The 14,425-nt window shown below is 33.7% G+C and overlaps 1 protein-coding gene across 2 annotated transcripts in view; it reads right to left on the reverse strand.

Annotated features, from left to right (window-relative positions):
- The window catches only part of LOC127844402 (myelin transcription factor 1-like protein), a 91,308-nt gene extending 82,481 nt beyond the window's left edge, over window positions 1–8,827 (reverse strand). For both annotated transcript variants that reach the window (XM_052374550.1, XM_052374549.1), the window contains exon 1: window positions 8,712–8,827. The gene's annotated coding sequence lies outside the window, so the exon portion shown is untranslated. The remainder of the gene's footprint in view (window positions 1–8,711) is intronic.
- Window positions 8,828–14,425: the final 5,598 nt, after the last annotated feature.

Here is a 14,425-nt window from a genome sequence, read left to right on the forward strand (position 1 = left end):
GCCCAAAGACCAGGTATATCATTATTCAAGGACATGAGAGTCAGACTACATTTAAATTAAGATCACTAAATTCATTTCAGCCCCAAATATTTCATGTGTGATTCCTTGCTACAAACTGTCACAATGCTCTACTTGCAAGTGGGTATACACCATCTTCAGTCTCCATTAACAGCTGCCATTTACAGACAAATCAATAGCTAACTCCAAAACGAGGCTTTATCAAAGTTTAAGATAAAACAACATTTATTGTTCATTATTTATGCCAGTATATGATGTACTTTCACACAAAGAACTTTAAACCTGACCGTGCCTGCATGCTAATATATTGAATGTTAAATAAATAAAGATGCTTTAATTATAGTTGCATAACATCATAGTACAAACTGCTTTCATTTTAGCAACTTAATTGATGATTGTGTTTTAAGTTTCAAAGTCAAGAACATTTATCAAAACAAGAATCAAAACAACCTTTTAAATAGTTTATAAAGATTGTGGATTTTCATACATTATACTGTCTTTTATTAATAATTGTTTGTAAACTATTTTTGCTACAATAAATCTTTCTTATTCGAGCTGTTAACAAAGCAATTAGAAACTGTGGCAGAGTTTAGCGTTTGTAGAGCCAAATGACCAAAATTTGACTCCCCATGCTTAAAACGTAACATTAAAATTTTATTTTCCTTCTCATTTAAATTAGTTGCCTGAAAATTGCTGTATAATGCCCATACTTTGAGCATTGTCCTTCAACTTAAAGGCTCATAAAAGGTGACAATCCATTATTATTACCGATTTTTAAACATTTTTTGCATTTTTTATTTATAAAGGTTATCAAAAAACAATATATATATATGCTTTTGGACATTACCTTAAAAAAATGAGCAATACAACTTGTTTTTAGCCCAAAATACAGTGTCCTCCAAGTCAATAGTGTTTACAAACAATCAGTTTATGTACATCTCTGTTTACCCGTGTTGAAATACTGAAATCCCCGTAAATGTTAGGTGTCAACTGTTTTAAATGCTAAGGTACTCACCTGAGACACATATAAACTTAACCATTCTGAGCTGGTAATGCCTTACAGTAGCAACCCCTATAAAATTTTCAACCAACAGAAATCTTAAATGTTTTGATATAATCTTAACGATATTATTAAATCCTGCTCAGATCAGTTTTAATTATTAATTTATCTCAACTACATACAAAGTTCTTAGCAAAAAGGTCAACTGCCACCCAAGCCCTAGTGGCTCTTTCAAAAGGAACATAACCTTTTTTCAGGGGCTTTTCTGCTACTGTGAAACCATTTATTTTCGACAACACAAAATTTCGTCATTTTTATAAAATCGACGATTTCGTCAGCACTTAAATTCGCCGATTTCTGATTTTGAATTTAAGAAAAATGCGTAAATCAATATCCGATTTGTGTGTAATACATATTCGCGATCAATAGCAGTTGCGAAAAATCGTGGAACGAATGCGGGAACACACTTGAGAATCACTGCAGGAGGTGGGGCCTGGTTGTCACATGCCAATTAACTAGTCTTTTGTTATCAAGGGACAGTAATGGACCCTCTTAATGTATGCCATTCACACGTTCATAACCGTTAACGAGTGTTTGCAGCAACGAAGCCAATTGCCAATTAGTCTTATTCCATTATTATTTTTATTAAAATGCTGTCAATACCGTTTTAAAACTGTTTATGTTATACGAAAGAGGTTCCAGTTTGTTAAGTGTTTTTTTCAAATAAAATGCTTTTTTATTCTGATATCAACATTAAAATTATAAACTCTATGTGTTTGTTTGTTCTTAAAAAGTAAACTACCGGTATGTAAATCAATAATTCAATAATAAATAAATTGATACATATAAAATAGTAATAAGTGTGGTTAAACGCAAACAATCAAACAACAAACAGCAATTAAAATATTCTTTATTAATTTGTGATAAATACGCATGTTGATCACACATCGTCATCTTTTTATTTGGTTTATTGTCTTTCATCGGCATTCGCTGCGTGATGGCTAATATGCAACACCCCTGAAAAACACAATGCACCTAATGGGTAATAAAGTTATAAACAATTAGCGCTAATTCATTACCATTCTACATAAACGAAGTCAACGCATTCGATACAGCTGTACTGCACACGCGTTTTAAAGAAGTGTAACGTGTCAGTTAAGTACCTTGTGTAATCTACATCCCTTTGTGTCAAAACCGGATTAATCTTGATTACGAAACAGCTGTGAATGTGTCATTGTGTGCATGGATTATGTTGGAATTTAATGCCTCATGTCTACGGTAAAGTTTTAAAATATTGTTCAACTTAGTGTGTTTTTGTTCAAACATATAGCATGATTGTTCGTTAGGATCTTAAATTCGCCGATCGGTCGACTGACGAAATTTATGAAAATTAATGCCTGACGATTAATAATGGTTTCACAGTATGTAAAAAAAGTTTATAATTTTCACAGGAATTTTTTGTTCTGCTCTACATTCGTATATAATACGCACCCCTACTTGAAGAAAAATTCTGAAGGTAAAAAAATGCTTATTATATTCATGTATTTACGGTAATATTTTGAGTAAAGTTCATAAAACTTCATTATGATTAGGCAAAAAAAGGGAAACCTAGTGTTTTACTCCAGCCATATGCTGAAATAGACCAGTTTAACAATGCTACCGCTGTTGCTATTTTTAGATATCACGTGACGCGTCAAATTTCAGAACGAGGCTGAACGTGTATAGATTTTTGGCGGAGGACATTGATGATTATAAACTAGTTGATTTTTATTAATTACATTAGGGATTTTCATGAGCACTGACACTGGTTACAATAGCGGCAAACATATGCATACATGCATGTGTTGTTAAGTCAATAAATTGATGAGGGGTTATACAATAAACATTCTTACACCTAAGTCATATTTTAAAGCCATAGTATTTAGTACCACTAATGTATACGTGTATATACATTTTTTTTCATCTTTATTAAAATTCAAGATACGCACGATCATCAGAGCAAATGTGGTCTGAAGAATAAACATTGATAAATGCACAAAACAAATCTATACATAAGTCGTATAATACAAAACGTTATTATATAACTTAAATTCTCAAAAGTATGTTTGTTGGTCTGTACTGTTTTCATGAACAATGGAACGTGTAAGATGTGTGTTGACTCAATCATAAGACAAAAGGGCCTGAAAGGCCCAAAGTCGCTCACCTGAGATAACAATATATTATTGAGACAAATCTTCTGACCAAGTTTCACGAAGATCGGAAAATAAATGTGGCCTCTAGAGTGTTAACAAGGTTTTACTATAGCCATATAAGGAAAAATGCCCCGCCCCCTGGCAGCCATGTTTTTCAACCAACCGGCATCATTTTTTAACTCATCCAAGATATTATCATGATAAATCTTCTGACACAGTTTCATGAAGATCGGACAGTAAATGTGGCCTCTAGAGTGTTAACAAGATTTTACTTTTGCCATATAAGGCAAAATGCCCCGCCCCTTGGCAGCCATGTTTTTCAAGCAAACGTAACTATTTTCAAACTCATCCAAGATATCATTGAGACCAATCTTCTGAGCAAATTTCATGAAGATTGGACAATAAATGTGGCCTCTAGAGAGTTAACAAGTCAAATGTTGATGCCGCACAACGCACGACAGACAAAAGGCTATCACAAAAGCTCACCATGAGCACGTTGTGCTCAGGTGAGCTAAAAAAGCAATATAAAATGCAATGCACATGACACTATTTAAATGTTATGTCATTTTTCTTTTAACTTGAATTAATTTTTGTTAACAGTGAAAGACAATATTGAAGAATTCTTGTATACAGGTGAAAAACGAATGTGGAGCAAACTGAACTGTCTATGCATGCACCTTTATTTCTCTTGAAACGTGATTATGAGTGATAAATATATGTCACTTAATGTTATAAATCTCTTTTGTCTGTATTATTTGGAAACATAATTTAACCCCATTGTGGTCAACGAAAATGCTTGTTTTTATTTTGTACTTCTATACACTAACGAACACTCTTTATAAGAGTACGTAATGACGGAGTTTTATTTTACCGGTAACCAGGTACAAATAGGTTTCTTGTTTAGCATAAAATTTTATAAATATTTCAAATCAGTGTTCTGCCGTGGATGCGCCCTTGCGTCATTGGCGCAAAAAAAAACTGTCCCAACCCGTTTTCCATATATGGGTTCGCGGGCGCACAAGAATTAGGAATAAAAACTTATTGATTTAATTTGTAAGTCGGTAAAGTAATCGAGTGAATGTGTAACTAGAACGAATTATTTCATAGGACATGACGTCATTACGCAGCCAATGGTTAATTTACTTTACTTACACTTTATTGCATTGGTAAGATGAGATTATAACAACCAATCAGATATCAAGGAAATTTCCACACCTATCAAAATGGCGGAAAGTGACCGGCCCAAGAAAACAAAATCTCTTTTTTTTCCTCCGGCAAGTAACATTAGAAAATATGACGATAATAATAACACCCCAACAGAGTCTTCCCAAGTCCCAACATTGTTTAGCGATGACAAAAAAGTCTGCCCCTAAACGTTCATTCCAAGAAAATTGGCTTCGAAAAATTTCTTGGACAACAACAAAATGACATGCAGTTTTTACATATAGCACAAAAAAGAAAATGCCTTTACTATCGGAAATTCTAATTATCAACAAGTACTTTGACACGCCATGCTGAGTCCAATGACCATAAATATGTTCAAAGTTTTGTAAATATGTTGACAATTGTTTGACAGTTTTAAAAAGTTTTTAAAATGTTCAAGTTTGAATTAGAATGTTACAACCTGTAGACTGGCTATAAGAAGAAATCAAGCAAGTTTAAGAGTGCAAGTAAAAGGTTTCTGAAAATTTAATTCTGCTACAAATATATTTCTGTGTCCCCAGATTTTCCCTTTTTGTCCCCACGTTTTTAACCCTTAAGGGTCCCTGTCCCCAACAGTAAAGATTCACGGCAGAACACTGCAAATGTATAGGTATTAAGCACCTAATTATGTATTCGAACATTCTTTCACAAGGACAATCGTTCCTCAATAATTTTGAGAAGGCGGACATTCGTTCATACGTTGTTTAAACTACCCAGACATTCATTCTCACGCTATTTTGACATCCCGGAAATCGTTCCAACATTATTTTGACAAACTGGATATTCGCTCCTACATAGTTTTCATGCTCTGATTTCTGCAAGGTTTCACAAATTACAGATCTTAGTGAAGGTCGATATATTTGAATATTTTTTTAAAGTAAACGTTCTTATGATCACAATAAAGTCTTACAACAGTATAAAGTATTACACAAAATATGACAAAAAAACTATTTTAATAACGACATATTAAAATACCACATAAAATGCCAAGAGTGTCATATTATTTTGAAATAAATGTGATAATAATGACCGCGATAGCAAATATTCATGAACGAATCTATGGGCTGTCAAAATAACGAAGGAACAAATGTCTGTGCAGTCAAAATTATGTAGGAACCATTATCCGCATTGTCAAAATAACCAAGGCACGAATGTTCAGTTTGTCAAAAACATAGAAACGAATGTCCGCCTGTGTGAAAAATAGGCTAGGACGAATTGCCAGAATTTACTGTATCATTATGATTAAACTGGCTAATATCTATACAATATATTAAGTTTAGAGTATTTGGCGTTACAATAGTCTTCGAAATGACTATGTAATACTACTATCATGATATACATTGGGTATCATAAATGATGATCAATGACCAGGCATCTACCACGGTTGGTTTATTACACCATGGTGTTATTTAGCATTTGTTGGCACAGTATCTGATCATAACGAGATAATGGGTTTGTGCTGAACACAGGGGCTATTAAACCACAGTTGTATCAATAAACAAGATAGATCTTTATTAAAAAAAGCGCGATAAAAAAGCTCTAACAAAAAGTGTCAAATGTGTGCAAAAAATTAAGACAAACAAGTACTTTAATCAAGATTTTTTTTAATGTATTGACACTTAAACTGTGAAGTACATCATAATTTATTACTTATTCTGACAATGTCATATTGTGTTTTCTAAATCGTTTCATCGCCGAATGTTCAAAAGGGTGAAAGGTTAAAATCAGATGCGGCGTTGCGTGTGACTATTGTAAAACGTTACACGTTCAGCCTCGTTCTGGGAGTTCTGCGAGTCACGTGACTTTGCACTCTTATCCATTTTGGCCTATTGTGAAAAGGGTCTATTGGTGCAGTCCTTGGCTGACATGTTTTTAAATTGCAATAATTCAATTCTCAGCTTTATAACCCAAAGGGTTGCTCAGAGTTGCAATGCGCTGTCTATTGTCCTAAGGTGCAAAATTTGAACATAACTCACTGCAAGGGCTAAGGAACACTGATACTGCAAAAACGTTTCAATATTTACCTGTCTAAAGCACAAACTCATGCAAATGGTACCATTTAGGCATAAACTCTTGCAAATGGTATCATTAAAGCAAGAAATTCTTGCTTTTTATTTACGTTGGTATTCTTTCGTACGCTCTATACAACATATTGGAAAACTGTCGCAATGCTGCCAACTCAGTTTCGCTATTGGTTAGGTTGCAGTACAACAATATTTTGACCAGAGCCATTTTTCAGCTAAAACCAGATGTAATTAGAACAATAATCCATATAAACTTAATCCCAGGGCCTTTAATTTTTGATATAATGGCTCTAGCAGTCCATATGCACCCCATGTTTCAACTCACTATTCTTGCTGACATTTTCATTTTGAAATTGGGAACAGAGTAAATATTCCACATCTGTTCGACATCGTTATCAACTTAGGTCAGGGCTTAACACTAACTTTTTTTTCAACTAGCCCATTCGGGCAAGTAAATGCAGAACCTACTAGCCCTGACCAATCTTTCATGTGCCCCGACCAAAGTATTATCAAAACCTTTATATTTATCATTTAACTTGTATTTTCTTGTGCGTGGAGATGTGCAATTATGATTCAATCATTCTTATAAGCTTGCCTTATTAATGCTAATGAATTCAATATTCTACTTAAGACATCTATTTGTAATCTTCACGCCATGTCGGGAGAAATTTCATTGTTTTTTTTTCTCTCATACTTTCTCTTACTTTCCTCCTTCCCTTTTCTTTTCTTATCCGAGGAACCCCCATCCCCACCTGTAAAGCCAAACTTAAACAACCACATGAACGTTAAAACCTTTTTACATAGATTGCCGCGGTTGCCCTCTGACAACAAACGGTAAGTGAATCTTAGGTGTAGCAAAATGACAAATAACGTGTTACGGTAGTCGTAACAATTGTACAAGGTTAACTCTCTACTTTAAGCCTGGATCGACCATTAATATTAGTTTTGCTTATTGAATTGCTTAAAAACGATTGTCAAAACACTTCTAATCGATCATATTAAAATTATTTAAAATTGATAAATAAATAATAATTTTATATTAACTTTGTGTTAATGTCGAGTTTTATACCTTCATCGATCCCGGACAATCCTGGGCGATCCCGGCTTTTAGTTTAAAATGTATTTTTATCGAGAAAACACGTCACTTCGAGGAAACCAATCAAAACCGTATCTAGCGGAATTCCGTTTAAAAATAGGCACTGACGTGTTTTACCAGGAAAACCTCCGGGGATTTTCTATTGTCGGCCTCTTTTTGATTGCAATCAGGGGGGGCCTCTTTTTGATTGCAATCAGGGGGGGCCTCTTTTTGATTGCAATCAGGGGGTTCCAAATCTATTTCGAATTACGATCTGTTTGTAGTCTCCGACTTCACTCTGGGATTTAATTGTCATCTGATCATACTGTATTAAGATTTCTGCATCTTTCAAAAGCTTATTTCAAACGCAGTTTATTAATATAGAACACATATCCCGTCCAAAATACACACGACCGGTCGGGCATGTTACTGGGACATTGGCTAGCCCAGACCTAAGTACAGGCAGTGAATGCCGTTCGGACGTGCCTTAGTGTTAAGCCCTGTAGGTTACATCAAATATCAAGATTGGTGTACTGTGACCAAACTGGTAGTGACACTTAAAGTTGGTAACATTACGACAGTTTTCCAATATGGTGGATATATTGTACGAAAGATTAACAAAGTAAATAAAAAGCAATTATTTCTTGCTTTAATGGTACCATTTGCATGAGTTTGTGCTTAAGACCAAATTTTTCACCTTTGGACAAAAGACAGCGCACTGCCATTCTCAGCAACCCAATTGGGTTATAAAGCTGAGAGTTGAATTATTGCAACTATAGAACAAATAAAAGTATACTATTTCATCACAGTTCCAGTCCCATGTAATCTTACTAAATTCTAGTGTGTGTGTGTGTGTGTTTTGTTTTATGTCAAAGACTACATTTAACTTCATATTGACACTTTTGTTAAATCATTTTATTTTTAAAGCATTAGATTCATGAGGGCCGGTATGACAGATATGCATGTCTGCATGTCATGAAATAGCAAACTGAAGATTTATAATTCAAGACCTTGTATCCATCCATATGCAAAAACTTACAGAACGAGCAATTAACAATCAATAAGACTGAGAAACATTTACGTTAAATTACGAGGTTGCATGCCGTCAACAAATCATGTTCTCTTGCGGTTATCGTTGATGTCATGTACATGTTTTCTTGTTATCGTGGCACTTACACTTAAAGCTTCCCTTTACTTACCAAGCCGTTTAAAGTTAGTAGAATGAAGCTTCTTTCTTAGAAAAATCAAATAGCTTATCGATAATGCCGCGCAGGAAAGTTTAGAAACCGGAAATGATTTAACGTAAATATTGCCTTTGCGCATGTGCAATTTGTTCAGTCTAAATACCGTCCTTCGTTGTCCTTCGCATACATTATAGGTTACATACAAGCTAAGACCTGAACATTGACCAGTCCAAATAAAAGTATTTTAAAAGGTCCTAATACAAGTAATTAAAAAAATATTACCATGACAACGTAGGTAACGGACCTCGGATGAACAGTTTCTTCAACATATACTATTACTATTCTAGTAATATGATAATAGGTGCTACCTAATTTACGGACTTTTTAAGTTTTTTTGATAACCATGTATTTTTTATAAATATATGGACATGATTGTGTTCAAAATATTATAATTGTTGCAATAATTAAGTTATGCATCCAAAACAATCAATCTTAAAACGAGTTACATGTTCCAAGCTTAAAGATCTAGCATCTTATTATTATTTTTTTCTAGCCACAGGCATTTATAGCTGGTTCGGTGTCTGTGGTATAGTGGATGGTGTCTGCTAACTGGCTTAGTCACTGGGAGGTCTCTGTATTGATACCTTAAGTGGGGCATTCTTTAGATAACCCTAAAGACATACTATGGCGTACCATTTGGGTTGAAAGTCAAGAAGACCTACAAGGTAAAAAGAGAAATGCACGTCGAAGTACAATAATTGTACGTCGACATAAATATAAAATACACTTCGAAGTATATATTTGTACGTCAAAGTACACTAGTCTCTTGCGCCGCTTTTCCTTCAGATTTATTTATAAGAAATGTTTAAAATCTCTTTTTTAATTGAGGACAAAATGAATAAAAATATCAGAATGGCAAAAAAAAAACATAGAAGTTTCAAGTATTTAATGCATTGAAATAGATTATATACAAATTTGAAGAAGATTCAATTGTTACCTTTTAAAATTAAAATTATTCAGCATATTGTGAGTATTTATTGATCATGCGGGGCGGAGTATTACGACCGTCCAGCGCATTACTGTGTAGGAAATTCCTAACGGTAACCAAACAGTTACCAAACATTAACGGGATAAATAATGTATAATAACCTCCCCGTTGGTCGCATTTTGTGATAACCATAACTTGCATAAGTCAGAGATTAATTCCGCCACGCCAGGTCAATAAATACGCACAATATCGATGAGTTAGCGGTCGATAGTCGCATAATTTGGTATAAATTATAATAATAATAATAATGATTAATAAATACGCACAATATCTATGAGTAAGCGGTCGATAGTCGCATAATTTGGTATAAATAATAATAATACTAATGTTCAATGTCAAATATCTCTAAAAGCAACAGATGTAAGGTGTCTTCTGATTGGCTAACACTCAAGGGTCGGTGAAAATTGTACGTCGAAGTACATTTCTCGTTCTACCTAGTAGGTCTTGTAGACTTTCGACGTCATGGTACGTCATATAGACACTAAGTACTGGTCCTACCCAGGAAACAGTTTGTTTCATCAAATGTCTCAATTCAACTTGACAGCTTACTAAAGCAGTTGCATTAAGCATACAGTACACTGATTTAACATAATCAAAATCATGTGATGTGTCAAATCAATTTTGATTGACAAATTTGACAGGATTTTTTTTAATCCAATAAGTTTTAAACTGCCAAATAACACACACTACGTATTGAAAGCCATACCTGGAGCTTTCGTCTTGTACCACTGACTTTATTAGAAGAATGATTTCTACTGTTGGGAAACGTTAACACCGCTAATTGTCTTCTTATTTATTATCATTGTATATTTATGTGTAACAGCATAACAACATACTTGTTTCGCAATTAAAATATTTAATAAATACAGGTATCTTGCAGGTTTCCAATTTTCTTTCGCAAACTATTGTTGAATAGTTTAAATTTTGTCGCCACTAAAAAACTAGCCATTTTGTAGCAATTCTAAAATCACAGTCTAAACTGCATACACTTAGCTCTATAGTGACAATTTGAATGCAAATATTAGAATGCATCATGTTATATCATCCATATTTTTTTTATTTAAACATTAAAATAACACATAACACAGTACATATATAAAAAGGTATGTGGTATTGTGTGGAGATACAAAACACTTCACATCATTTATTTGCACATAAAATAATAGTTACAAAATAAGTAATACTAAAACACTGTCATCAACCTACAGTACAAGAATATTTACGTTTATGAAATTACAAAGTGGTGTTATTGTATTACCTTTTACAAAATTAACATTGCTGGTTTTGTACTAGCCATAAAACATTTATCATGGATTAACAAGTAACGACCAATTTATTAATTACACAATAGAACGGAAATCATATTAATTGCATTATGCATTTACTAAACAAGCTATTGGCTACTGTTTAGAATTACACTATCTTACTAAAAATGATCACAACAGGTACTTTTGCTTTTACATACTTGTGGTAAGTTTTGTATTACTAGTTTGACATTTATTGGCAGACACTTGTCGATATACAGACAAAATTTGCATGGGAACTTTCATATTTTTTTCAGCATAATTGATAATTGCCTTCAAATTGTTAATTTAACAACCCTTTGACATTGTTTGCACATCTGATCTTATTATACCATAGCTGATTTTTGTTTATAGATAGACATATATAGACTTTTTAAAGTTCTATAGAAGTTCACACATGTTTCGTCCAAGTAAACCAACAGAACCAATAAAGATCACCACAGATAATAACTGTGTGTATGTATAGCTTGAAAATTTTAATAGTTCAGGAATCCCTCCTTTGTTGATTTCTGTAAACCAAAACTGTCAGTTTTGCTGGATAGAATGGCTTGTATGATTCCCAGCTCTTGCCTTGGCAGAACAGCTTCTAAAAACGGAAAACCAACAAATATCTTAAAATTTGATCAATAATGCAGACAATTTATAAATGTCTTGTTTTTTGTTGATTTCGAATCTGGAAGATTTTTTACGTAAGATTGTGGTACGAAAATCCAACAGTATCGGATTTTGTGGTTTTAGGCTTAAACTAATTATAGTGATATGTAACCTTTCGGGATATTCGTAATGTGCGAGCAGACGAGGGGTAAATACGTTAAAAATTAAAGCTATAAGACTAAAAAGTTAGATCGGAATATCTTGAAATTTTGTGAATAAATGTGTTTCTGATCAACGACATCTTACCAGAATATTGCTCATGATCACACGTAAAACTTCTTTCTGAGAGCGAATGGAAACTGCGTCACGAATTCTAACAAATAAACAGTAGGGTGTCGTTATTGAAATACCGCGAGAATACTGGAAGAATAGAGATGCCAACTATAATGCTTAAAACAAATATTTTTTTTAACAAGCGTTTGTGATTTGTCAGGATAATAATAACAATAAGATATTGAAAAGATCATCGAAGCAAATAAATTCGACAGTAATTTGAGATTCGGCAATATATTTAAGACGGGTTATGTTCACGAAAGTTGTGTTTGGTAAAGACTGTCACTATATGTAGTGAGCCAGTCTTCGGCTTATACCCACTGAAGATGAGTATTCAGGGGAGATAATTGAGTAATGACTTAATTCTGGAACGGTTGCGAAGAAAAACAAATAATGCGAGAATATTTAGTGGGATTCGCTACACAATTATGATGTCATTGATATAATTTTTCCTGAAGTATGTATTTACATGTGATTTAGCATATGGCAAAGTGTTTTTGATTTGTTCAAGGTCATAAATAGCATCGCGAAAAAATATGTCGCGTGGCAAATTTTTTTGAGACCCATCCCTATGTGGTATTCTTATGTAATTTTATGTCTAAATTTCCATATGTATGAACGGTCAACGCCCGTTTAAATGCCCGTATCACTTTAAAATACTCCCGCAAAAGTCTTTGATTTTGTATTTTATAAAAAAATTATCCATGAACATGCAGAAAACATGTATTAATAATAAAGAACATCTACTCTTGTTTTTATAAACATGCATTTTGAAATGGCTGATCAAATAATCCGAATTGGGACACTGTTGGTCCAACTGATAATTGCACAAAATGCGTATGCCAATTTTTATGAAGATTTTTTTCACTCATCAAAAGTAAAATTCATGCGTATTTGGAATGTTCAATGAGTATTTTACGCAAATACACATCTTATCTGGACCTCTGAATGCGTGTAAAGAATACATTTAACCTAAAAATAATCTTGAAATAAAACAATGTTGTTTTTGCGTTGTACAGATCAAGGTGCGAACGTTTCCCATTATGATTCACACCTAATATACGGCATTATTCACACCTATCAGCCTATGTATTATCAGTGGGGCGAAACGTCCAATGCCACCCTACACAAATATCAGTGGCACGATTGAACTGGTAGTGGCACGAAACGTCCATCACGCTTCCAAGAGATGAATGGCATCAAGTTATTACGACTTGTATGGATAGACCAAAGCAACAGCGGTATATGAGATATACACTTGTAGACTTTTCTAACGCAACTCTTTTCAAACTTGAATATCTCACTTATGAGTATCGATTTTGATTTAAAATTGTACGTTTGATCATTTGACTACAATCTGTGTAAACTCCTGATAAAATCATTCATCCGTGACGATCGGATACTTTAGCACGTGGGGAAGGTATCGTTTCACCTTCTTGCACGTGGACATGGTGAAACGCGATATAATTATATTTTTTTTCGATTTCATCATTCTATGTGGGTTCTTACACCAGGAAACCATAACACTAAATAAAAACAATATGGCTCCCATGAATATTCCGTAGCACAAGCGCGCACTTGTCATGTTGCAAGCTACCTTCTCCACATGCTAAAGCATCCGATCGTGAATGATTGTATCGTGAGCTTGCACAAAATATAGGAAAATGATCACATTTACATCAAATTTTTTATTTGTAACTGAGATATTAAAGTTTAAAAATGGTTGCAATAGAAGTCATCAAGTGTAGCATTGTGTACACACCGGTCTTACTGACAATAACGTAGTGACGTCACCATCTATGTATAGAATGTCAAGTGTAGCCGTTGTGGAACGTTGACAAAATATCCCTCAACGTTTTATAATATAAAAAAATACTGTGGCTTCAATGAAAAGAGATGTGCTCACGTTTTAACAGCCACGGGAGGACACACATGGAAGTAGCCACTCGAATTTTTTTGATACTCGTGACTTTTCACAATGTTATTATTTTACGTTGTACAATTTTGAGATTTCGACTTTTGGAATGATCTTTTTATTTTTTTAAGTTTTATACTTTGTTGTCAATCAATTTCCTTTAAATTAACAGGAATTTATAATTATGTTTTGAATAATTCTTGGTCCAAATTTCAACAAAATCAGTTCAAAAATAAGGGAGCGATATTCATTTGAATACGTGTTGCGTTAGAAAAGTCTCTAAGTGTATATGCGCAAGACTTACTTTTCTATTAACAATTGGATAACTTGAAACGATATGTTATGAAAATAAGCTTCAGTTATTATGGGTGTGGTTAGCTTTGAAGTATGTCATATAATAGCATAATTATGCTTTATGGCAAGTTGAATTATGATTCAACATCTGCTATTTCAGTGTTTTTATGCCCCCGGATCGAAAGATCGGGGGTATATTGTTTTTGGCCTGTCTGTCATTGTATGTGTGTGTGTGTGTGTC

The sequence above is a fragment of the Dreissena polymorpha genome, chromosome 9 (assembly GCF_020536995.1).
Source record: "Dreissena polymorpha isolate Duluth1 chromosome 9, UMN_Dpol_1.0, whole genome shotgun sequence".
Lineage (NCBI taxonomy): Eukaryota > Metazoa > Mollusca > Bivalvia > Myida > Dreissenidae > Dreissena > Dreissena polymorpha.